We start from the raw sequence: 24,351 nt of genomic DNA, 5'->3' as shown, positions 1-24,351 counted from the left end.
CTAAGCATGCAAGCCACAGCTAGGGAGACTGCATGCTGCAACTACAGAGCTCATGCACTCTGGAGACCACGTGCCACAACTACAGAGGGAAAAACCAGCGTGCCACAACTAGAGAGAAGCCTGAGCGCCACAACGAAGAGCCCACACGCCGCAACAAAGATCCTGCGTGCCACAACTAAGACCCAACAGAGCCCAAAATAAAATAAACACCTAAAATTGGTTAGAATGTTATGTATATTTTACCACATCACTCACTAGAGGTAAAGTCCATTTTTTTTAAATTTTTGAATTTTATTTATTTTTTTACACAGCAGGTCTTTATTAGTCATCAATTTTATACACATCGGTGTATACATGTCAATCCCAATCGCCCAATTCATCACACCACCACGCCCACCCCCCCCCGCTTTTCCCCCATGGTGTCCATACGTTTGTTCTCTACATCTGTGTCTCAACTTCTACCCTGCAAACTGGCTCATCTGTACCATTTTTCTAGGTTCCACATACATGCATTAATATACGATATTTGTTTTTCTCTTTCTGACTTACTTCACTCTGTATGACAGTCTCTAGATCCATCCACTTCTCAACAAATGACTCAATTTCGTTCCTTTTTATGGCTGAGTAATATTCCATTGTATATATGTACCAATCTTCTTTATCCATTCGTCTGTTGATGGGCATTTAGGTTGTTTCCATGACCTGGCTATTGTAAATAGTGCTGCAATGAACATTCGGGTGCATGTGTCTTTTTGAATTACGGTTTTCTCTGGGTATATGCCCAGTAGTGGGATTGCTGGGTCATATGGTAATTCTATTTTTAGTTTTTTAAGGAACCTCCATATTGTTCTCCATAGTGGCTGTATCAATTTACATTCCCACCAACAGTGCAAGAGGGTTCCCTTTTCTCCACACCCTCTCCAGCATTTGTTGTTTGTAGATTTTCTGATGATGCCCGTTCTAACAGGAGTGAGGTGATACCTCATTGTAGTTTTGATTTGCATTTCTCTAATAATTAGTGATGTTGAGCAGCTTTTCATGTGCTTCGTGGCCATCTGTATGCCTTCTTTGGAGAAATGTCTATTTAGGTCTTCTGCCCATTTTTGGATTGGGGTGTTTGTTTCTTTAATATTGAGTTGAATGAGCTGTTTATATATTTTGGAGATTAATCCTTTGTCCATTGATTCGTTTGCAAATATTTTCTCCCATTCTGAGGGTTGTCTTTTCGTCTTGTTTATGGTTTCCTTTGCTGTGCAAAAGCTTTGAAGTTTCATTAGGTCCCATTTGTTTATTTTTGTTTTTATTTCCATTACTCTAGGAGGTGGATCAAAAAAGATCTTGCTGTGATTTATGTCAAAGAGTGTTCTTCCTATGTTTTCCTCTAAGAGTTTTATAGTGTCCGGTGTTATATTTAGGTCTCTAATCCATTTGGAGTTTATTTTTGTGTATGGTGTTAGGGAGTATTCTAATTTCATTCTTTTACATGTAGCTGTCCAGTTTTCCCAGCACCACTTATTGAAGAGACTGTCTTTTCTCCATTGTACATCTCTGCCTCCTTTGTCATAGATTAGTTGACCATAGGTGCGTGGGTTAATCTCTGGGCTTTCTATCTTGTTCCATTGATCTATGTTTCTGTTTTTGTGCCAGTACCATATTGTCTTGATTACTGTAGCTTTGTAGTATAGTCTGAAGTCAGGGAGTCTGATTCCTCCAGCTCCATTTTTTTCCCTCAAGACTGCTTTGGCTATTCGGGGTCTTTTGTGTCTCCATACAAATTTTAAGATGATTTGTTCTAGCTCCGTAAAAAATGCCATTGGTAATTTGATAGGGATTGCATTGAATCTGTAGATTGCTTTGGGTAGTATACTCATTTTCACAATGTTGATTCTTCCAATCCAAGAACATGGTATATCTCTCCATCTGTTGGTATCATCTTTAATTTCTTTCATCAGTGTCTTATAGTTTTCTGCATACAGGTCTTTTGTCTCCCTAGGTAGGTTTATTCCTAGGTATTTTATTCTTTTTGTTGCAGCGGTAAATGGGAGTGTTTCCATAATTTCTCTTTCAGATTTTTCATCATTAGTGTATAGGAATGCAAGATATTTCTGTGCATTAATTTTGTATCCTGCAACTTTACCATATTCATTAATTAGCTCTAGCAGTTTTCTGGTGGCAGTTTTAGGATTCTCTATGTATAGTATCATGTCATCTGCAAACAGTGACAGTTTTACTTCTTCTTTTCCAATTTGTATTCCTTTTATTTCTTTTTCTTCTCTGATTGCCATGGCTAGGACTTCCAGAACTATGTTGAATAATAGTGGTGAGAGTGGACATCCTTGTCTCGTTCCTGATCTTAGAGGAAATGCTTTCAGTTTTTCACCATTGAGAATGATGTTTGCTGTCGGTTTGTCATATATGGCCTTTATTATGTTGAGGTAGGTTCCCTCTACGCCCACTTTCTGGAGAGTTTTTATCATAAATGGGTATTGAATTTTGTCAAAAGCTTTTTCTGCATCTATTGAGATGATAATATGGTTTTTCTTCTTCAATTTGTTAATATGGTGTATCACATTGATTGATTTGCGTATATTGAAGAATCCTTGCATCCCTGGGATAAATCCCACTTGATCGTGGTGTATGATCCTTTTAATGTGTTGTTGGATTCTGTTTCCTAGTATTTTGTTGAGGATTTTTGCATCTATATTCATCAGTGATACTGGTCTGTAATTTTCTTTTTTTGTAGTGTCTTTGCCTGGTTTTGATATCAGGGTGATGGTGGCCTCATAGAATGAGTTTGGGAGTGTTCCTTCCTCTGCAATTTTTGGAAGAGTTTGAGAAGGATAGGTGTTAGCTCTTCTCTATATGTTTGATAGAATTCACCTGTGAAGCCATCTGGTCCTGGACTTTTGTTTCTTGGAAGATTTTTAATCACAGTTTCAATTTCATTACTTGTGATTGGTCTGTTCATATTTTCTGTTTCTTCCTGGTTCAGTCTTGGAAGGTTATACCTTTCTAAAAATTTGTCCATTTCTTCCAGGTTGTCCATTTTATTGGCATAAAGTTGCTTTTAGTAGACTCTTAGGATGCTTTGTATTTCTGCGGTGTCTGTTGTAACTTCACCTTTTTCATTTCTGATTTTATTGATTTGAGTCCTCTCCCTCTTTTTCTTGATGAGTCTGGCTAATGGCTTATCAATTTTGTTTATCTTCTCAAAGAACCAGCTTTTAGTTTTATTGATCTTTACTATTGTTTTCTTTGTTTCTATTTCATTTATTTCTGCTCTGATATTTATGATTTCTTTCCTTCTGCTAACTTTGGGTTTAGTTTGTTCTTCTTTCTCTAGTTTCTTTAGGTGTAAGGTTAGATTGTTTACTTGAGATTTTTCTTGTTTCTTTAGGTAGGCTTGTATAGCTATAAACTTCCCTCTTAGAACTGCTTTCGCTGCATCCCATAGGTTTTGGGTCGTCGTGTTTTCATTGTTATTTGTCTCTAGGCATTTTTTTTATTTCCTCTTTGATTTCTTCAGTGATCTCTTGGTTATTTAGTAACGTATTGTTTAGCCTCCATGTGTTTGTCTTGTTTATGTTTTTTTCCCTGTAATTCATTGCTAATCTCATAGCGTTGTGGTCAGAAAAGATGCTTGATATGATTTCAATTTTCTTAAATTTACTGAGGCTTGATTTGTGACCCAAGATGTGATCTATCCTGGAGAATGTTCCGTGCGCACTTGAGAAGAACGTGTAATCTGCTGTTTTTGGATGGAATGTCCTATATATATCAATTAAATCTATCTGGTCTATTGTGTTATTTAAAGCTTCTGTTTCCATATTTATTTTCATTTTGGATGATCTGTCCATTGGTGTAAGTGAGGTGTTAAAGTCCCCCACTATGATTGTGTTACTGTCAATTTCCTCTTTTATAGCTGTTAGCAGTTGCCTTATGTATTGAGGTGCTCCTATGTTGGGTGCATATATATTTATAATTGTTATATCTTCTTGGACTGATTCCTTGATCATTATGTAGTGTCCTTCCTTGTCTCTTTTAACATTCTTTATTTTAAAGTCTATTTTATCTGATGTGAGTATAGCTACTACAGCTTTCTTTTGATTTCCATTTGCATGGAATATCTTTTTCCATCCCCTCACTTTCAGTCTGTATGTGTCCCTAGGTCTAAAGTGGGTCTCTTGTAGACAGCATATATATGGGTCTTGTTTTTGTATCCATTCAGCCAGTCTATGTCTTTTGGTTGGGGCATTTAATCCATTCACGTTTAAGGTAATTATCGATATGTATGTTCCTATGACCATTTTCTTAATTGTTTTGGGTTTGTTTTTGTAGGTCCTTTTCTTCTCTTGTGTTTCCCACTTAGAGAAGTTCCTTTAGCATTTGTTGTAGAGCTGGTTTGGTGGTGCTGAATTCTCTTAGCTTTTGCTTGTCTGTAAAACTTTTGATTTCTCCATCAAATCTAAATGAGATCCTTGCTGGGTAGAGTAATCTTGGTTGTAGGTTCTTCCCTTTCATCACTTTAAGTATATCATGCCACTCCCTTCTGGCTTGCAGAGTTTCTGCTGAGAAATCAGCTGTTAACCTTATGGGAGTTTCCTTGTATGTTATTTGTCGTTTTTCCCTTGCTGCTTTCAATAATTTTTCTTTGTCTTTAATTTTTGCCACTTTGATTACTATGTGTCTCGGCGTGTTTCTCCTTGGGTTTATCCTGTATGGGACTCTCTGCGCTTCCTGGATTTGGGTGGCTATTTCCTTTCCCATGTTAGGGAAGTTTTCGACTATAATCTCTTCAAATATTTTCTCTGGTCCTTTCTCTCTCTCTTCTCCTTCTGGGACGCCTATAATGCAAATGTTGTTGCGTTTAATGTTGTCCCAGAGGTCTCTTAGGCTGTCTTCATTTCTTTACATTCTTTTTTCTTTAGTCTGTTCCGCAGCAGTGAATTCCACCATTCTGTCTTCCAGGTCACTTATCCGTTCTTCTGCCTCAGTTATTCTGCAATTGATTCCTTCTAGTGTAGTTTTCATTTCAGTTATTGTATTGTTCATCTCTGTTTGTTTGTTCTTTAATTCTTCTAGGTCTTTGTTAATCATTTCTTGCATCTTCTCAATCTTTGCCTCCATTCTTATTCCGAGGTCCTGGATCATCTTCACTATCATTATTCTGAATTCTTTTTCTGGAAGGTTGCCTATCTCCACTTCATTTAGTTGTTTTTCTGGGGTTTTTTCTTGTTCCTTCATCTGGTACATAGCCCTCTGCCTTTTCATCTTGTCTATCTTTCTGTAACTGTGGTTTTTGGTCCACAGGCTGCAGGATTGTAGTTTTTCTTGGTTCTGCTGTCTGCCCTCTGGTGGTTGAGGCTATCTAAGAGGCTTGATGGGAGGCTCTGGTGGTGGGTAGAGCTGACTGTTGCTGTGGCGGTCAGAGCTCAGTAAAACTTTAATCCACTTGACTGTTGATGGGTGGGGCTGGGTTCCCTCCCTGTTGGTTGTTTTGCCTGAGGCAACCCAACACTGGAGCCTACCTGGGCTCTTTGGTGGGTTTAATGGCAGACTCTGGGAGGGCTCACGCCAAGGAGCACTTCCCAGAACCTCCGCTGCCAGAGTCCTTGTCCCCACAGTGAACCAGAGCCACCCCCCACCTCTGCAGGAGACCCCCCAACACCAGCAGGTAGGTCTGGTTCAGTCTCCCGCAGGGTCACTGATCCTTCCCCTGGGTCCCGATGCACACACTACTTTGTGTGTGCCCCCCAAGAGTGGGGTCTCTGTTTCCCCCAGTCCTGTTGAAGTCCTGCAATCAATTCCCACTAGGCTTCAAAGCCTGATTCTCTAGGAATTCCTCCTCCCGTTGCCGGACACCCAGGTTGGGAAGCCTGATGTGGGGCTCAGAACCTTCACTCCAGTGGGTGGACTTCTGTGGTATAAGTGTTCGCCAGTCTGTGAGTCACCCACCCAGCAGTTATGGGATTAGATTTTACTCTGATTGCACCCCTCCTACCGTCTCACTGTGGCTTCTCCTCTGTCCTTGGATGTGGGGTATCCTCCTTGGTGAAGTCCAGGGTCTTCCTCTCAATGATTGTCCAGCAGCCAGTTGTGATTCTGGTGCTCTCGCAAGAGGGAGAGAGAGCACGTCCTTCTACTCTGCCATCTTGGTTAATCCTCTCTCTCTAGGTATTTTTTGATTTCCTCTTTGATTTCTTCAGTGATCTCTTGGTTATTTAGTAACGTATTGTTTAGCCTCCATGTGTTTGTGTTTTTTACGTTTTTTTCCCCTGTAATTCATTTCTAATCTCATAGTGTTGTGGTCAGAAAAGATGCTTGATATGATTTCAATTTTCTTAAATTTACTGTGGCTTGATTTGTGACCCAAGATGTGATCTATCCTGGAGAATGTTCCGTGTGCACTTGAGAAGAAAGTGTAATCTTCTGTTTCTGGATGGAATGTCCTATAAATATCAGTTAAATCTATCTGGTCTATTGTGTTATTTAAAGCTTCTGTTTCCTTATTTATTTTCATTTTGGATGATCTGTCCATTGGTGTAAGTGAGGTGTTAAAGTCCCCCACTACTACTGTGTTACTGTCGATTTCCTCTTTTATAGCTGTTAGCAGTTGCCTTATGTATTGAGGTGCTCCTATGTTGGGTGCATATATATTTATAATTGTTATATCTTCTTCTTGGATTGATCCCTTGATCATTATGTAGTGTCCTTCCTTGTCTCTTGTAACATTCTTTATTTTAAAGTCTATTTTATCTGATATGAGTATTGCTACTCCAGCTTTCTTTTGATTTCCATTTGCATGGAATATCTTTTTCCATCCCCTCACTTTCAGTCTGTATGTGTCCCTAGGTCTGAAGTGGGTCTCTTGCAGACAGCATATAGATGGGTCTTGTTTTTGTATCCATTCAGCAAGCCTGTGTCTTTTGGTTGGAGCATTTAATCCAGTCACGTTTAAGGTAATTATCAATATGTATGTTCCTATGACCACTTTCTTAATTGTTTTGGGTTTGTTTCTGTAGGTCCTTTTCTTCTCTTTTGTGTTTCCCACTTAGAGAAGTTCCTTTAGCATTTGTTGTAGAGCTGGCTTGGTGGTGGTGAATTCTCTTAGCTTTTGCTTCTCTGTAAAGCTTTTGATTTCTCCTTCGAATCTGAATGAGATACTTGCCGGGTAGAGTAATCTTGGTTGTAGGTTCTTCCCTTTCATCACTTTAAGTATATCATGCCACTCCCTTCTGGCTTGTGGAGTTTCTGCTGAGAAATCAGCTGTTAACCTTACGGGAGTTCTTGTATGTTATTTGTCATTTTTCCCTTGCTGATTTCAATCATTTTTCTTTGTCTTTAATTTTTGCCAGTTTGATTACTATGTGTCTCGGCGTGTTTCTCCTTGGGTTTATCCTGCCTGGGACTCTCTGCGCTTCCTGGATTTGGGTGGCTATTTCCTTTCCCATGTTAGGGAAGTTTTCGACTATAATCTCTTCAAATATTTTCTCTGGTCCTTTCTCTCTCTCTTCTCCTTCTGGGACGCCTATAATGCAAATGTTGTTGCGTTTAATGTTGTCCCAGGGGTCTCTAAGGCTGTCTTAATTTCTTTTCATTCTTTTTTCTTTATTCTGTTCTGCAGCAGTGAATTCCACCATTCTGTCTTCCAGGTCACTTATCCGTTCTTCTACCTCATTTATTCTGCTGTTGATTCCTTCTAGTGTAGTTTTCATTTCAGTTATTGTATTGTTCATCTCTGTTTGTTTGTTCTTTAATTCTTCTAGGTCTTTGTTAAACATTTCTTGCATCTTCTCGGTCTTTGCCTCCATTCTTTTTCCGAGGTCCTGGATCATCTTCACTATCATTATTCTGAATTCTTTTTCTGGAAGGTTGCATATCTCCACTTCATTTAGTTGTTTTTCTGGGGTTTTTTCTTGTTCCTTCATCTGGTACATAGCCTTCTGCCTTTTCATCTTGTCTATCTTTCTGTGAATGTGGTTTTCGTTCCACAGGCTGCAGGACTGTAGTTCTTCTTGTTTCTGCTCTAAAGTCCGTTTTTTGATACAATTCACCCATTTGAAGTATACAATTCAACGTTTTTTAGTGTACTTGGAGAGTTGTGCAACCATTACAATAATTAATTTTAGAATATTTTCATCACCCCCAAAAGAAACCAGCACCCATTAGCAGTCAGTTATTCCCCACTTCACCTAAATCTTTCCAGCCTATATGTCATATTTAAGCAGTAGTTACATACAACTTACATATAAGTCTGCTAATGAAAATTCTTATAGACAATTTTTCTGCAGTTTAGATGAAAATCATGCAAATCAGTAAATACAAGCAATTTGTTTTTTCATTTTCAGTTTGTTTTTGTTATTTTCTACCAGTGTTTATGTAACTCTAATCTTTAAAAACTCCAAAACAACCAAGAGTACTATGAAAGATGAGGGGCAGAAATTTAAAAATTAAATTATGAGAAAATTTCCTGGCACATTTTAAGATGCCTCTACTTTGTACCTCATTAATTTGCTCTTGTTTATAAGTTCCTGTTTCTGTTCTTACACCTTTCATGTGTGGTCTTGTGTCCCCAGAACAAACTGCAAAGTCTGAGGGTAAATACTATGTTTTTTTTCCCTAGTACCTCCCCCAAGAATACACAGCAGACATTCAGGATGAATTTTCTGAGATGTGTTCAAACTAATCTGAATTCCTCAGCAGAACTACCTATATTCAATTACATTAAGGCAAATGATAATTAAATATCTGGGAATTCCCTGGCAGTCCAGCGGTTAGGACTTTGTGTTTTCACTGCCAGGGGCACAGGTTCAATCCCTGGTTGGGGAACTAAGATCCTGCAAGCCATGCGGCGTGGCCAAAAACAAACAAACAAAAAATTAAATTAAATGTCTAGTACACAGAAAGCATTCTGGCACTAAACACTTGGTTCAAATCCTGGCTTCACCACCTAGTAACCCTGTGTCCTTAGATAAGCAACTTACCTCTCAGTTGACTCATTTTATAAAAGAAGGAGAATTATGTGTAATAATTGTTCTGAGAATTTAATGAAAAGCACTCAGAATAGTGCTCAGTACGTAGTAAACATAATACACGTCCACTATTATATATTTCCCTCCTTGTAGTTTCTGCAAATCTTCTTGGTAAGTTGAAACTTTAAAGTTTCAAGTTAATCACTGAATGTCTACATCATTTCCAAGTAAGATAAAATACTGAAACATGAATTGCTAAACAAGTCTATGTTTACCTACATTTGACCTCTTATTACAGAGACTAAATATGTTTGGGTCTATTAGTAAATACATGTATCTTGTGCCTTACTGAAAGACTGTACTATGAAGCAGCATATGTTTCTAGAAATTATAAAAAGTATTTATAAGTTGGCCAATCTACAGAATGCTAATGTAAAAGGCAGCTCATAATTGTTTACTTTTTAGTTTTTACTAGAAATTATGGTTTCAAAGGGTTAAAAATTCTAATTAATATATGTTATTAAAACAACTAGGGACTTCCCTGGTGGCGCAGTGGGACTTCCCTGATGGTGCAGTGGTTAAGTGGTTAAGAATCTGCTTGCCAATGCAGGGGACACAGGTTCAAGCCCTGGTCCGGGAAGATCCCGCATGCCGCGAAGCAACTAAGCCCGTGTGCCACAACTACTGAGCCTGCACTCTAGAGCCTACGAGCCACAACTACTGAGCCCGTGTGCCTGGAGCCCATGCTCCGCAACAAGAGAAGTCACTTCAATGAGAAGCCTGCGCACCGCAACGAAGAGTAAGCTGGTGCAAAATTAAAATTTGGTTCCTCCTTATGTTAAAAGGACAAACTTTTTTTCCCCTATTCGTCTGCTCTTGATAGTAAGATTATAAAAGACAGATCTTATGTTCTGTCAAAATAATCACTCACATTCTCTGTTGTCTTTATCAGATCTTTGATTATTTAAGTAAACCTAGTCCTCTCAATATTAAAAGAGCTAAGTTTTACACAGTACTAAATATATAACCTTCAATAACTGCCTGTGAAATCTTTGTCACTTTGATTAAATGGGTAACTAAGCATTGTTCCACAGTGACCTATGATCCTATTTGACGAAGTATTTTTAAAACTTTTGATATTTTTGACAAATTTCCAAAATAAAACTTTAAATAAAGTCTTTTTTGACTTAGAACTTTGAAATATTATTTCAAGGCCCCTGAAATATCTCAAAGATTGGTTCTCTCCTTATAAAAAGGGATATGTTAAGCTAACTAGGCTTATTTCATATATTAAATTACATGGGAAGCATTTCCAAATAAGTAATACTAAACCTTCTTTATTGTTATGTCTGTATAGATATATGTTATAAGTATTTCAGAAACTATGTGAAATTCCTAGAAATCTGATATGTCCTGGAATAATGTTATCTGTCATAATTCTAGTTATCTTAAAATGTTGTATGTCACAGAAATAACCTAATTTCCTTGTCAACTGCACTGTAATCAGATCTCTAACCATGCCAGGTTTAAGTCTTTTGTCATTTTCAGAGAGCTTTTGCTTTATTCTGATGCTTTTACAAATAAGCTTCATAGAGAGATTCTTGGAAAGGACTGACACTTACTCTTAGATACGAGTTTCTGAAGTTTTCATAAACTTTCAGATCATACCATTGAACTGGGTAAGAATTTTTAGAATTCTAACTTAGAAATTGATGACTTCATAAAACTGTTAACAAAAGATCAAAACCATGAATTAATTCCATGGGACTAAATGAACTGATGAGGATAATTATAATTTTTATGACTTTTTGTTTTAAATATTGTCAGTTCTTTTATGCTTTGTCACAGTCCCCATTTATGTTGGATTCACAAACTGACAGACCTCTCACAGTGTGACTTCCTTATCTTTTGTTATTCGTAGGCACTATTAAACACTGTGTGGGAGGGGAAGTATCCTAGCAGAACTCATCTGTTTTTTGTTCTTGACAAAATTATGGAGTAAATTCTAACAACCCTAGAATGAAACTGTCCTCCAAAACTGCTAAATAGGCAATTAATATCCTCATTTTCTTCCCTCCCATAAATTACTAGTCAAAACTCTTCTAATCCTGTGGTGTTATTTATGTGCCACTGCTAAAAATAACATGAATAAAATTATTATTTGTATATATGTATATTATTTGCATATATGTGTATATATGTGCATGCAAAAGAAATCTGTAGACTATATGCCAAATAACTGACACTGGTTATTCCTGTTTATTTTCTGTGACATATATTTGGGTTTCTGAAAATGAGCATGTATTGCTTCTATAAACAAAATAAGAATGAATGAATAGGTAAATACATTTAAACGTAGTATTAAAGGGTTAGGACTCAGCACTATCACTGTCGTGGGCCTGGGTTCAATCCCTGGTTGGGGAACTAAGATCCTGCAAGCCGTGCGGTGCAGCCAAAAAAAAAAAAAGGAGTATTAAAATTCTGTATTTGGAACCTTAACAGGCTGATCCCCGAATTGCATATATTCATACAGCAAGAGGACTCAAACAAAATAAAACTATATATAAAAAGAATTCCAAAATCAGAACATAAAAACACATCTTCCTATTTGTACAGATAAACATAAACTCTATATCCATCAGTTTTACTTGTTGGTCTCTTACTTTCATTAATCAGAATCATATAACAAAGTTCCCAAATTAATTCATTTGTTCTTCTTGGCTGTTACTGATGATCTACTTTCTAGCAAATTGCCAAGGGTATAAACATCATGTATGGGACCAACTAAAAATCAATTAATGAATAGAAACTAAAATATAAAGTTAACTGAACTTAATATTGTAAAACTGTCAACATTCCAAGGGAACCAGAGTTTAGAACCCAAAGTTGGGTCGTCACTGCCAAGCCCAATATGGAGGGAAAAAAGTTGATAGGCTTAGACAGAGTTTATTCACTCATTTACTTCTCCTGAAGCTGAAAAACATCAGAGGCAAATTTCAGTATCCAAAATAAGTGGGCTAATCAACTGAGGATACTGTGATGGCTTTTTTTTTTTTTTTAATATTTTTATTTATTTATTTATTTGGTTGCACCAGGTCTTAGTTGCAGCAGGCAGGCTCCTTAGTTGCAGCCAGCAGGCTCCTTAGTTGAGGCTCATGGGCTCCTTAGTTACAGCTTGCCAGCTCCTTAGTTGTGGCATGTGAACTCTTAGCTGCAGCATGCATGTGGAATCTAGTTCCCTGACCAGGGATTGAACCTGGGCCCCCTGCATTGGGAGTGTGGAGTCTTAACCACTGTGTCATCAGGGAAGACCCCGTGATGGCTGATTTTATGTAACACCCTGACTAGGCTTCATGGGCCTCAGATATTCAGTCAAACATTACTCTGTATGTGTCTGTGGGGGTGTTTTGAATGAGTAACATTTAAATTGGCTGACTGCCCTATGTGAGTGAGCCACTTCCAATCAGCTGAAAGCCGTAAGAGGACAAAAAGGCCCTCCCAGGTAAGAAGGAATTCCTCCTGCCTGACTGTTAAGGTGGGACATTTTTTTTTTTTCCCTCCTGCCTTCATACTTGAACTGAAGCGTCAGCTCCTCCTGGATCTTGAAACTGATGGTATCTGGACTAGATCATTTGGGTCTCCAGTTTGCCTGCTGTAGATCTTGAATCTTGTCAGTCTTTACAATTCCATGAGCTGATGCCTTATAACATCTTTCTCTCCCTCCTTCCCTCTACCTCCCTGTAAAAATACTGCACAAGGAAAGTCCAGCAAATGCTTTATGATGATGATTTTAGCACTGATGCCTTAGAAAGCGTGGAATCCTCTCCAAGAGACAGCAGTCTCTTCATTTGACCAAGTTATTCCAGGTCCAATGGGACTTAGATGATACTTAACAGGAAATTTTCTTGAATAATGGCCATACTTTTACTTAGAAGTTAAGAACAATTTCCAACTGCTGTTAGAGCCACTTATCTTCTCTTCTCTTTTCTACTTCTCTCTGCAAATGGCCACAATCCCCGGTACTACCATTTGAAGTATAAGCATAGAATTGGAAAGAATACTAACCCATATAATTACTGTACTTCACTTAAATGGTTTTGGTTATAAAGAAGAGATAAGGACCACTCCCTGCATCAAATGTAAAAATGACCAAGTACTTCTTTTATCCTTTATCAACTGCAAAAACAAACAGCTCTCTAGGACCCCGGGAACAGAGCACCCTGCCACTGACGGGGTGTTGTTCAGGAAAAACTGAATGGGAGACATTACTCAAAATCACATAGAGCAGCAAATATCTTAGAATAAAAAATCTTGTAGCCATGCTCTCTATACATCCCCACAAGAGCAGGAAGGCTTCCTAAATTATTAAAAACTGAACAAGTAGGAGGCATAGCGGAAGTCCCTCCAGCCACAGTGTTGTGTTGTGGGGAAGACACGGATCTGTAAATCCTGGAGCAAGGTTCTGCCTACCCGAGGCCACTGCTGGGTGGAGACCCTGGGGGAAGCCACTGTCACCATGTCTGACCAGGAGGCAAAACCTTCAACTGACGACTTCGGGGATAAGAAGGAAGGAGAGAACACTAAACTCAAAGTCATCAGACAGGATAGCAGTGAGATTCACTTCAAAGTGAAAATGATGACGCATCACAAGAAACTCAAAGAATCATACTGTCAGAGACAGGAAGTTCCCATGAATTCACTCAGGTTTCTCTTTGAAGGTCAGAGAATTGCTGATAATCACACTCCAAAGGAACTGGGAATGGAGGAAGAAGATGTGAATGAAGTTTATCAGGAACAAACAGGGGCATTCAATGGTTTAGATATTTTTATTTTTTATTCTTCTCCCTTAATCCTTTTTTATTTTTAAAAATAGTTCTTTTGTAATGTAGTGTTCAAAACAGAATTGAAAACTGGCACCCCATCTCTTTAAAACATCTGGTAATTTGAATTCTAGTGCCCATTATTCGTTATTGTTTGTTTTCACTGTGCTGATTTTTGGTGATCAAACCTCAGCCCCCTTCATATTGCCCTCTCCTTTTAAAAAAATTACATGTGTGCACAGAGAGGCCACCTTTTCCAGGGCTGTGCATTTGCACGCTTGTGATAAATAACAGTGACTAATGCGAGTGTTCATAATGACTTTCCAATGGGCCCTGAAGTTCTAGCATGTGATCACTTCACTCCTGGACCGTGACTTTCAGTGGGAGATGGAAGTTTTTCAGAGAACTGAACTGTGGAAAAATGCCCTTTCCTTAGCTTAAAGCTACTTTTAAAGTCTGAGGGTCTGGACCAGAAGAACAGGAATATCAGGTTGGAGTCAAGATGACAGAGGTGGTGAGAATAATGACTAACTCCAAAGATGGCGTCACTGCAGAGAAAGCATTTTAAGATGAAAGAAAAACCTTGTTTGAAGATCTCAGAAACGTTCTACTTTTCATTAGCAGTTAAAGTTATTCATGCAGAAGTGTATACAACAGAACACTGCTCTTTTTGGTACTTTTTGGCCTGGGATATGGGTTTTAAATGGACACTGTCTGTACCAGCTTCATTAAAATAAACAAAATATTTGTTTAAAAAAAAAACTGAATAAGTAAAGGTAACAATGGGGGGAAAAAACCTTTTCTACAAGTAGTAGCAAATATTTGGTACTTGTTAAAATTTTGATAAATTTTGCTTATTTTATGAATCTTACAAATGTATAGATACTGAAGTTGATTTTCATGCCAACAGAAATATATTGATAATTAACAAGGTTAAACCATGAAGGAACTTCTACTTCATGATATATATATTTTTCACATTTAGATGATACTGTAGTGTGTGAGCTGGGCAGAAGAGGGATTAATCCTTAACTAGGTCCTAAAGTTTTCTTCGTTAAAGAATCAGTCTCTTCTTCATTCGTCCTTCTAAATCATCAATGGTCACTCTCTTTGAACAGCTCTAAAGTGAGGGGGCAAAGCAGCAGACAACGCTCTCAACTCTCATCACAGCATTTTCTAGATCAATAAATTATGTACTTGTCACAAGTATCCAGTCAGGATGCATCACGAAGAGCAGCAACTCATGGCCTCCTAGAAAGGAGCAAGAGGGACAAAAGAATGCCAGCAAACACACAAATCAACTGACCTTTATGGTCATCCTTAGTTCTTTAACTTCTACATGAACACCTGCAGAGATGTAGATGAAAATTAACATCATTATATCTAAAAATATCTTAAAATACCAAAAGGGACTGGAGAAGGAAGTAGTGGTGGAAGAGAGAATAGAGCTTAGGATGTAAAGAAAAACATCAGTGAAGCTATTTTTAAAACCACACTATGCTGGAACTTGAATTTATCTGTTCATGTTTTTCACATGATCTCAGACAAAGGATAAAGTATCATATTTAAAAGTGTTACCTTGGGACTTCCCTGGTGGCGCAGGTGTTAAGAATCCACCTGCCAATGTAAGGGACACGGGTTTGAGCCCTGGTCCGGGAAGATCCCACATACCACGGAGCAACTAAGCCCATGTGCCACAACTACCGAGCCTGCGCTCCAGAGCCTGCAAGCCACAACTACTGAGCCCACGTGCCACAACTACTGAAGCCCGCATAATACCTAGAGCCCATGCTCCGCAACAAGAGAGGCCACCGCAATGAGAAGTCCGCGCACTGCAACAAAGACTAGCCCCCGCTCACCACAACTAGAGACAGCCCGCGCGCAGCAACGAAGACCCAATGCAGCCAAAAATAAAAATAAATAAATAAATAAATTTATTAAATAAATAAAATAAAAATTAAAATGTTACCTAAAACAAAAGTAAAAGAAATATTAGCTAAAAGGCAGGGCAGACTGACTTTAATAACACTTAAGTCCCAATTAAATGGCACTAGAAAATCTTCCCGTTAGGCTCTTAAGAGTTCCAGGGAATGGGAAAATAAATGTACCTTTCTGCTCCAGTGAACAGTCTTGTAAAAGGGATATTTATAAGGGACTTTCAGGAAGCATGAGTTCAGTAACTTTGGAACACTGAAGCAAAATGAGTGGGAACTAGGTTTACCATCTTCTAGACCAGCCCCTGTTTTGCTAGACAGTCGACAAATATCAAAGTGCTCAGCTTGGGCGATTGTCAAGTTAATGAGCATCAAAGCAGACAGCCTGCCCCTCCCTACCCTAGGGATACTGTTCTAAAGCAGCCCTTTGGTTCTTTATCTCCCTACAAGAATGCATACAAGTATTTGAATCTACTCTCCCATTATTACTACTGCTATTTCTCTCCTCAGCAACTAGAGCAACTCGTTAACACCAAGCACTGCAGTGAATTCCTTTCACAAGCACTTGTTTATCACCCTCTCCCTAGTAGTAGTTTAATCCTTTAATTTGTTTTAATGCCCAGAACTAGGATTTCCTGAGGACTGCCACAGGATGTGCAACAAGCAGCAGGGGCCAAGGCTTTAAGTTGTTGATTCAATATAATCAAGAATTTTAAAAAATGGTTGCTAACGCACAGCCAGAAACAGGGCCCTAAACAAGAGGAAGAAAAGAGGCCAAGCGCCTCTGAAATATTAAGGAACTGAGTTTTAAAGGGTGCCAGCTCACAATTAGGACAGAAAGGCTTAATTTGTCCAAAGACTGTCCTACTGTCCTCCTTTGGTACTGGAACATAGCACAAGCTACTTTCAGACGGAAATGAAGGGATGACGAAATATGCGTACTGTGGTCAAGCACCCATGGACAGATGAAGAGGGTTAGCAAATACAGCAATCACTGGTGAAGGCGAGGCTTGGAATTAAACTAGCTTCAGAGGCAGGAGGCAAGGCACTAAGTAAGAATTTCACAAAACTGATTAGTATTGAACATTTAGAAAAAAGAGTATATAGTGAGCAAGGCCTTTTGTAGGTTACGTACAAAATTTGAGAATCTGAATTAATAGGCTATAAAAAATACAAGTAGCATTAAAAAAAAGTAAAACAAATAATTCCAACCAGCCTTAAGAGGCCTGAACATAGGTCTCTGAATCCTTAGTTGTCTCTTTTCCCTCCCCTAATTTGTTCTAACTTCACCTATGCCACTGATTCATTCAGCAAGGATCATCAGCTCTTTAGAAGGAAGCATCAATGCGTTTAGATTTCCAAAAACAATGAAAATTGACAACTTAACATCACCACCGAACTCCTGTTCCACAAGCCAATATTTCCCTTATTTTTCTTGTAAAAGAAACAGATCAAATATCTTGTCTTCCAATTTCCTTTCTTTTCCCCAATTACCACCAATCAGTAGAGTTGCTTTTGGTTCTCAATGATGTAAAAGAGCTCAAGAAAAAAAAGAGACAGAGAGAATCCTCAAATCTCTTAAAAGTTAGTTTGCATTATTAATTGAGATTTTCTTTAAAATGCATAGTCTAAGGCCTTGTCCCTCAAGACTCATGGTCTGGTGGAACAGACTCGAATCCTCATTTTTAACAAGCTCTTAACTGTGGTGCTCAACCCTGGCTGCACATTAGAATCGTCTGGGGTGCTTTTAAATAACATCCTGCAGGAGCCTCACCCCCAGATAGTCATGGGTCTGCAAAGGGGCGTGACATTGGCATTATTACTAATTTTTAAGCTTTCCTGTGTGTGAGCAAGGTTAGGAACCACCATACTAAAAGTAACTTTGACGCAGGTGGTCCATGGACAAAGTTTGAGAACAGGGGCTTAAAAGAGTACACCTTAATGAGATCCTTCTGAAACTCATTCCACTGTCAACGTAGATAGCAGGCAGATACAAGTAATAGATAATTTATTTTTTCTAAACCACAGGTGACAATTAAAAAACAAAAATCAATTGCTCTTCAAAAAGCTCTCAAATCTTAAGAAGAGCCTTAAGGAGGATATCTGGTTCTTAACTAAGACGAGTCCATCTATCTTGTCACTTATTTATACATATTAAGTATTCCTGTGGCAATAAACTGCAATAAAGTTGATGAAAATCTAGGATCAAGTCTCCCAGATAAAGCCCTCAAAAATAATTCTGGGGGAGGGACTTCCCTGACAGTCTAGAGGTCAAGACCCTGTGCCTCCACCGCAGGGGTCACAGGTTCAATCCCTGGTCGGGGAACTAAGACCCCACATGCTGCACAGTGCAGCCAAAATTAAATAAAAGAAAAAATAAAAAAATAATTTGGGGGGAAAAAAGCAATTCCAACTGTGTTAATATTGAGAAAGGGACTTCCCTGGTGGCGCAGTGGTTAAGACTCTGTGCTCCCAATGCCTGGAGCCCGGGTTCGATCCCTGGTCAGGGAACTAGATCCCACATGCATGCCACAACTAACAGTTCGCATGCCACAACTAAGGAGCCCATGAGCCGCAACTAAGGAGCCCGCCTGCTGCAACTAAGACCCGGCACAACCAAATAAATAAATAAAATAAATATTTAAAAAAAAGATTGAGAAAGTTATTCCTCTTCAACAAACAAAACAGAGACCAGGCTATAAAGCTGACGAATTATAAGTGATGAGAAGAAATGGCCATTCATCTCAGCCAAACAGTAACTGAACAAATAAAATCATGGAAAAAAATCTTTAAAATTAATTTTATTATGAAATAAAACTAAGGTAGTTCACCCACTTCAATCTTAAAAAAATAACAATAATACAATTCACAGTAGTTTAATTAAGAGTTTAGTTCCCTTATATCATCTTACCACATCTTCTGCAATATGAGGGACATCGACTTCGGGGCTCCTTTCCTGTCCAAGGGGAACATCCTCAAACTCCTTATTTACGTTGTGCATTAATAACAACATTCTACTAAATGAACAAGTCTACATTTGTTCAAAGGTTAGCTTCCAGCCTGCTGCCTGTGGGCATCTTAACAGCCAGCTTAAAACAAACTCTGAAACAAGACGCAAAAGGAGAGACCACTCTTGTGGCAATAAATTTTTATTAGCACTTGGACTTGGAAGAAGAAATAGACAGACCGTGCTACAAAAGCTCTTGAGTATTCAGGATAGATTTCTCAAGCGGAGAGGGAGGTTAAAGGGGTTACTGATCCATGGAGAGGAAAGAGGTAGGCTTTCATTTGTAGGGGCGATTACTCACAACTAAACTTAGCTGTTTTTCTGAAAATTCGCAGACAAGAAATCAGAAAATTAAAAATAGATTATGAAGTGGATGGAGTTCAGGAAAGCTACATTCTACTTGAAGACAAAATATTGAGAAAACTTATCTTGTGTGTGAGCTCAATTTTCTCTACCTGTAAAGTGGTTATACTGCTTGCTGATTGCAGAAGGCTTATTAAGCCATTCCTTAAAAAGCCCTTTTTGCTAGATAATAAAGAGGCTACTTTACAGAAAGAAAATCTTTTTCTTTGATTGCTGGTAATTTACTAAAGTGATATATATTCCATAGGAAAAATCCATTTAGATAGAAAAATTAGTAAGAAACATAAAATCAATAATATCTGAATTTGCTTCAAATAATTAGCTGGATTTAAGGAAGTTTAAGGGGGTTTTTGGGGGTTGGGGTGAGGGAGGAGGAGAAGGAAGGAGGAAAACCAAGAAAAGGGGAAGCTGAACAAAAGAAGAATTTATTTGTGGCTCTGAAACCAGTCTTTTCTGGAATCTTACCCCTACCACTAGACTATAAGCATTTTCAAAGGCAAGGATCATGTACTGTTCAACTCTGTACCCCTCAACAGCATACCCACCACAGGATACAGAGCAAGTGCTTGAGAAATGTTTGATAAATGAAGAATTAAATATTTCTCAACAGTGTTCTAGGCAGTAAGTTACAAGAAAGGAGGGATCTAATCTACTTTCCAGCATTAGATATACTGTTAAACTACTGTGGCTAAGAATTAAACTGTGTTCACTAGAAAACTTGATTTTTACTTAGATGAATCTCTAATAGTGAAATAAACAAATTACATAAAAGGAGATACATAATAATAAAGAAAAAAGTGGAACCCAAATATTCCTAGGCTCAGAAAGCATAGGGATTGGAAAGAAGGGTACCCAGGTTCAACCAAATGAAAAGCCTGCCTGCCAAAGGTAACAAGTGGATGTCAGCACCCCCTCTCCAGAAGCAGGAAATTCTCTTTATGACCACTCCCACCGCAACCCTCTCTCAAGACTGTTTTCTTTAACAGTTCTGCCCCCTCAGCATGGGGATCCTGGAATGCTTTAAAAAAAAAAAAAAAAAAAAAAAAAAAAAAAAAAAAAAAAAAAAAGCTTTAAAAAAGGATGGGCAGAGAATTTGAATAGAAATTAAAAAAAAAAAAAAAAGCTTCTCAGTTCTAATTAGCTTTTGACAGTTCCTGGGATTCTCAAGGTGATCATTTAACACCTCATTAACAAGTCTATTATAGGAATTAATTCAAATGAGCCAAACCGAATTTTAATTAAACCTCGATCTGCCCAAGGTATTCTTTTTCTTCCTCCTATGCCAACAGCCACCTGAATGAGCTCTCAGTTCCCTTCAATACTAAGAAGTACAAAAAGTGCAGCTTTCTACAAAGAAAGTTATTTCTGTCATCATATTAAAATTTATCTAGTAAAATGTACCTATCTAGTTTATTTTGTTCCACAATTTGGCAATTCTGGCTTAACATTCAAGTATACAAGCAACGTACTTTAAGAACCCATCCATTTTCTAATATTTCTCGATCATGTGTGTGTTCATTCATTCACCAAATTTATCAAAAGGCTACTAGATTTCAGACACTAAGCTAGGTGCTGTGCTTGTTATTAACTACACCTTTGGACAGAAATAAAATACATCAAAGCACAACTCTGGAAAATGGAAAAGCGCAATTTTAGTTCCTTTGGTCAGACATTTTGCCTTGATTCATAAATAGATCTTACAGCTAAATTTCTATTACTGTATGTGGATTAGTGACATGTGAAGTGAAATCTAGAATTTCAAATGTCTCGTGTAATTTGTCAGAATTTCCTAGGTCTCATTTTTTTCTACTCACCAACCTGTTACCTGTTCTAACTCAGTATGTCTACTCAAGATACAAACACAATTCCTAACCACTGTTATCTTAGGTAAGACAGCTCTTAGGTGGTTCCTAGGTAAGATGGCTCTCATTATCTACCCATCACTCTAGTCACATGGCCCTCTCTTCTTTGAGAAAAGGATAGGAATTGGAGGGGAAATGTGGAAAAGATTGGGAGAAAGAAGAAAGGAGTGCTTACAAAGTAGGGTAGGGAAAGGATCTCAATTTCCCCTGCATGCTGCAGCTTTTCTGAAGGCTCTACGCTCTTATCACCAAAGAATAACATGTCTTCCCACAAAAAAGATGAAAACATTTATCAATAATCAACCACAGACTATTTGTGTGTATGTTTAAGCCTTACTTTCAAACTTATCTTAGGCAGGATTTACTTTCATGTAAGTTATTAATGTACTCTGGAGTCTAAAACAAAAAGTTTTAAATATAAAAGTAACATATTCAATCTGGTAAAATAAAATTCTAATAGTACAGAAAATTATTAAAAAAAAAAAAAAAATAGAAGTTTCCCTCCTCCACCCAGCCACCTCCATTCCCACTCCCAGCAAGAAGCTCCAGGCTCTGTTTCTGGCTCTCTTCGTGGCTAGTACCAAAATGCTGAATAATAAACTTACACCTCTGCTGCCTCTTTCGTCAACCCTGGATGGTGCTAAGATAAGGCATCTGTACTCCTACTTTCCATGTTTCCTCCGCTAATCACCACCACTTTTTGTAATATTACTATTTTAAAATTCTTCTAGTGGCTAGTTATCTTTATAAATTTAAAGACTATTTCTTTCTTTTTTCTTTTTTTTGGCTGTGCTGCGTGGCTTGCAGAATCTTAGTTCCCCGACCAGGGACCGAACCCACAGAAGTGAAAGCACCGAGTCCTAACCACTGGACTGCCAAGGAGTTCCCTAAAGACTATTTCGTATTTCAAAATGTGTTGTTTATAAACTTAAGACGGTATCTACTGACTCTGAAGAGAAAAAATAAAGTATGAATACTAATAAGATACACAGGACTCAGAAACTTAATTCATTCAGGACAAAACCAAAAATTATTAGACATGCTGAATGTGGCAATAATAAACTTCATATACTCATTGGAATTATGCTATTATTAGCTAATTAGCTACATGTTAAAGAGAAAAAAATCAAAATTCAGTAACATAAAATACTTGAGATATACAGTCAAAATTATAATGAAGGGGGGGCAATAGAGGAGTGAGGGGTGGGAGGCACAAACTACTGGGTGTAAGATAGGCTCAAGAATGTAGTGTACAACACAGGGAATATAGCCAACATTTAGTAATAACTGTAAATGGAAAGTAACCTTTAAAAATTTTTTTAAAAATTAAAAATTTTTTAAATTAAAAAAAATCTTATTTACATTTAAAAATTGCAATGAAAAGGCTTAGAGATTTCATTATGTGTTTAGTATTTTATGACTGGGACAACAATTGTAACATCTATCATATAAGTCTATTGATTGACTTACACACTTTGAAGAAAACATTGTGTTCAAACATTAAGCACTGGCTCTGTGAGACAAAATTATAAATGTGAGATATAAAGTTGTGAAACATGGCTTTTGGAAGGAAAAAATGAATCAGCACAAAGGTGTCATAAAAGACAGCATTTCATTTTTTTGTGAAGAATGAACAGAATTTCAGTGACAGGAGGATAAGCATTCTGTCAAGAGGCACCAAATTGGTTTAAATGAGGGTACAGGAAAAGATGGTTAAGCTAAAATCAAACTATAGAGGATCTCAAACATCATATAAAGAATTGAACTTTATTCTGTAGGCAACTAGGAGTTACTAAAGACTGTTATTCTCTATTTCGGCATCTTTAGGCAGACAACAACAGAAGCTGTATGTTAGGAAGATTAATAAGTGGTACAGGAAAGACTGAAGCAAGGAAAAGGCAGTTATGGGTGGTGCAATTGTTTAAGGAACAGGGAGTCAGGGTCTGAAATAGTCACATGGCAGTGGAAATAAGCAGAAGTGACAGGCAGAATCAACAGATTTTGACTTAGACATGGGGAAACATGGCTACGATTTCAGGCCTACATAACCTGAAGACAGTTACATATTTAGTTGAGAAGATGAAGAGAGGATACAATGAGAAAAAGCAGCATAACTTCTGTGCTGTTCCTGTTAAAGATACGTAGGCTGAATCTTAATCATGAGGAAACACTAGATGAACACAAATTGAGGGATATTCTGTATAATAACTGGCCTATAATTGTTAAAAGTGTCAACGTCATGGAAGTCAAAGAAAGACTGAGGAACTGTGACTGAAGAAGAGTAAAGAGACGTGACAACTAAGTACAAAAGGTGACTCTAAACCACATCCACAGCCTCAGGATGCTGGTCTGAGGAACAGACAGTAATAATGTATCATTATTAGTTACTGAAATAATTAATAACATGTTCATATTAGTTAATTAAATAACATATTAGTGTAAATTTCTTGCTGTGGTCGGTTGTATTATGGTTATGTAAGAAAATGCCTTTGTAGGAAGCACACACTAAAGCATCTGGGATGATGGGGCTTCAGATCAGCAACTAACCCAATTGGTTCAGGAAAAAAGTTTTTTTTGTGCTGTACTTCGAACTTTTATGTAAGTTTTTGACTGTTTTACAAATAAGAAAAAGATTTAAAAACATTATGATGAGGGGACTTCCCTGGTGGTCCAGTGGTAAAGAATCCGCCTTCCAATGCTGGGGATGTGGGTTCGATCCCTGGTTGGGGAACTAAGATCCCGCATGCCTCAGGGCAACTAAGCCCACATGCCACAACTAGGGAGCGTGCACGGCACAAACTACACAGCCCATGCACTCTGGAGCCCACGTGCCACAACTAGAGAGAAGCCCTCGTGCCGCAATGAAGAGCCCATGCGCCGCAATGAAAGATCCCGCATGCCAAAACTAAGACCGGACACAGCCAAAAATATAAATAAATAAGTAAATAAAATAAATATTAAAAAAAAATTATGATGAGAAACATCAACTCTGCCATATGACTACAGGTCTACTTCACAGAATTTAGGGACAAACATTTTAAATTACTGTGACCTGTTTTTCATAATTTTTAGTTCTCTTCCCCAGCCTCCAGTTCCTTAAAGCCAATAGGGAAAAGCAAGAACACCAAGGAAGATTAGAATGCTCCTGTTTTTCCCTACAATGTCCATTTGTTTCCAGAAGTTGCAGGAAGTTTCAAAAAATGAAATAATACATACATTTAAAAATAAAAGACATAGGAAAGATGATCGTTATACAGCAACAAGATACATGCACTACATATCAACAAGGGTTCATACTGGGCCAAGAAAGAAGAAAATAAATACTTTTGTAGAGGTAATATATGAGCTCCTTAAGATCCTAAATCAGTCTCAAAAATGAAATTCTGCCTCAAA

General features: G+C 37.9%; 1 protein-coding gene, 1 long non-coding RNA gene and 1 pseudogene across 6 annotated transcripts in view; 1 reads left to right on the top strand and 2 right to left on the bottom strand.

The window, feature by feature from the left end:
- The window catches only part of SPTLC2 (serine palmitoyltransferase long chain base subunit 2), a 129,831-nt gene that overhangs the window by 46,471 nt on the left and 59,009 nt on the right, over positions 1-24,351 (bottom strand). The gene's annotated exons all lie outside the window — the stretch shown is intronic.
- The window catches only part of LOC309655815, a 38,171-nt gene that overhangs the window by 3,918 nt on the left and 9,902 nt on the right, over positions 1-24,351 (bottom strand). The gene's annotated exons all lie outside the window — the stretch shown is intronic.
- On the top strand, positions 5,764-15,088 carry LOC309655773 (small ubiquitin-related modifier 1 pseudogene; annotated as a pseudogene). The gene has a single exon. The product of its transcript is annotated as a small ubiquitin-related modifier 1 pseudogene (transcript).

The sequence above is a fragment of the Balaenoptera physalus genome, assembly GCF_965194825.1.
Source record: "Balaenoptera physalus genome assembly, chromosome: 2".
Classification (NCBI taxonomy): Eukaryota; Metazoa; Chordata; class Mammalia; order Artiodactyla; family Balaenopteridae; genus Balaenoptera; species Balaenoptera physalus.
The sequence above is the reverse complement of the archived record's forward strand: the minus strand, read 5'-3'. Positions and strand labels throughout refer to the sequence as shown.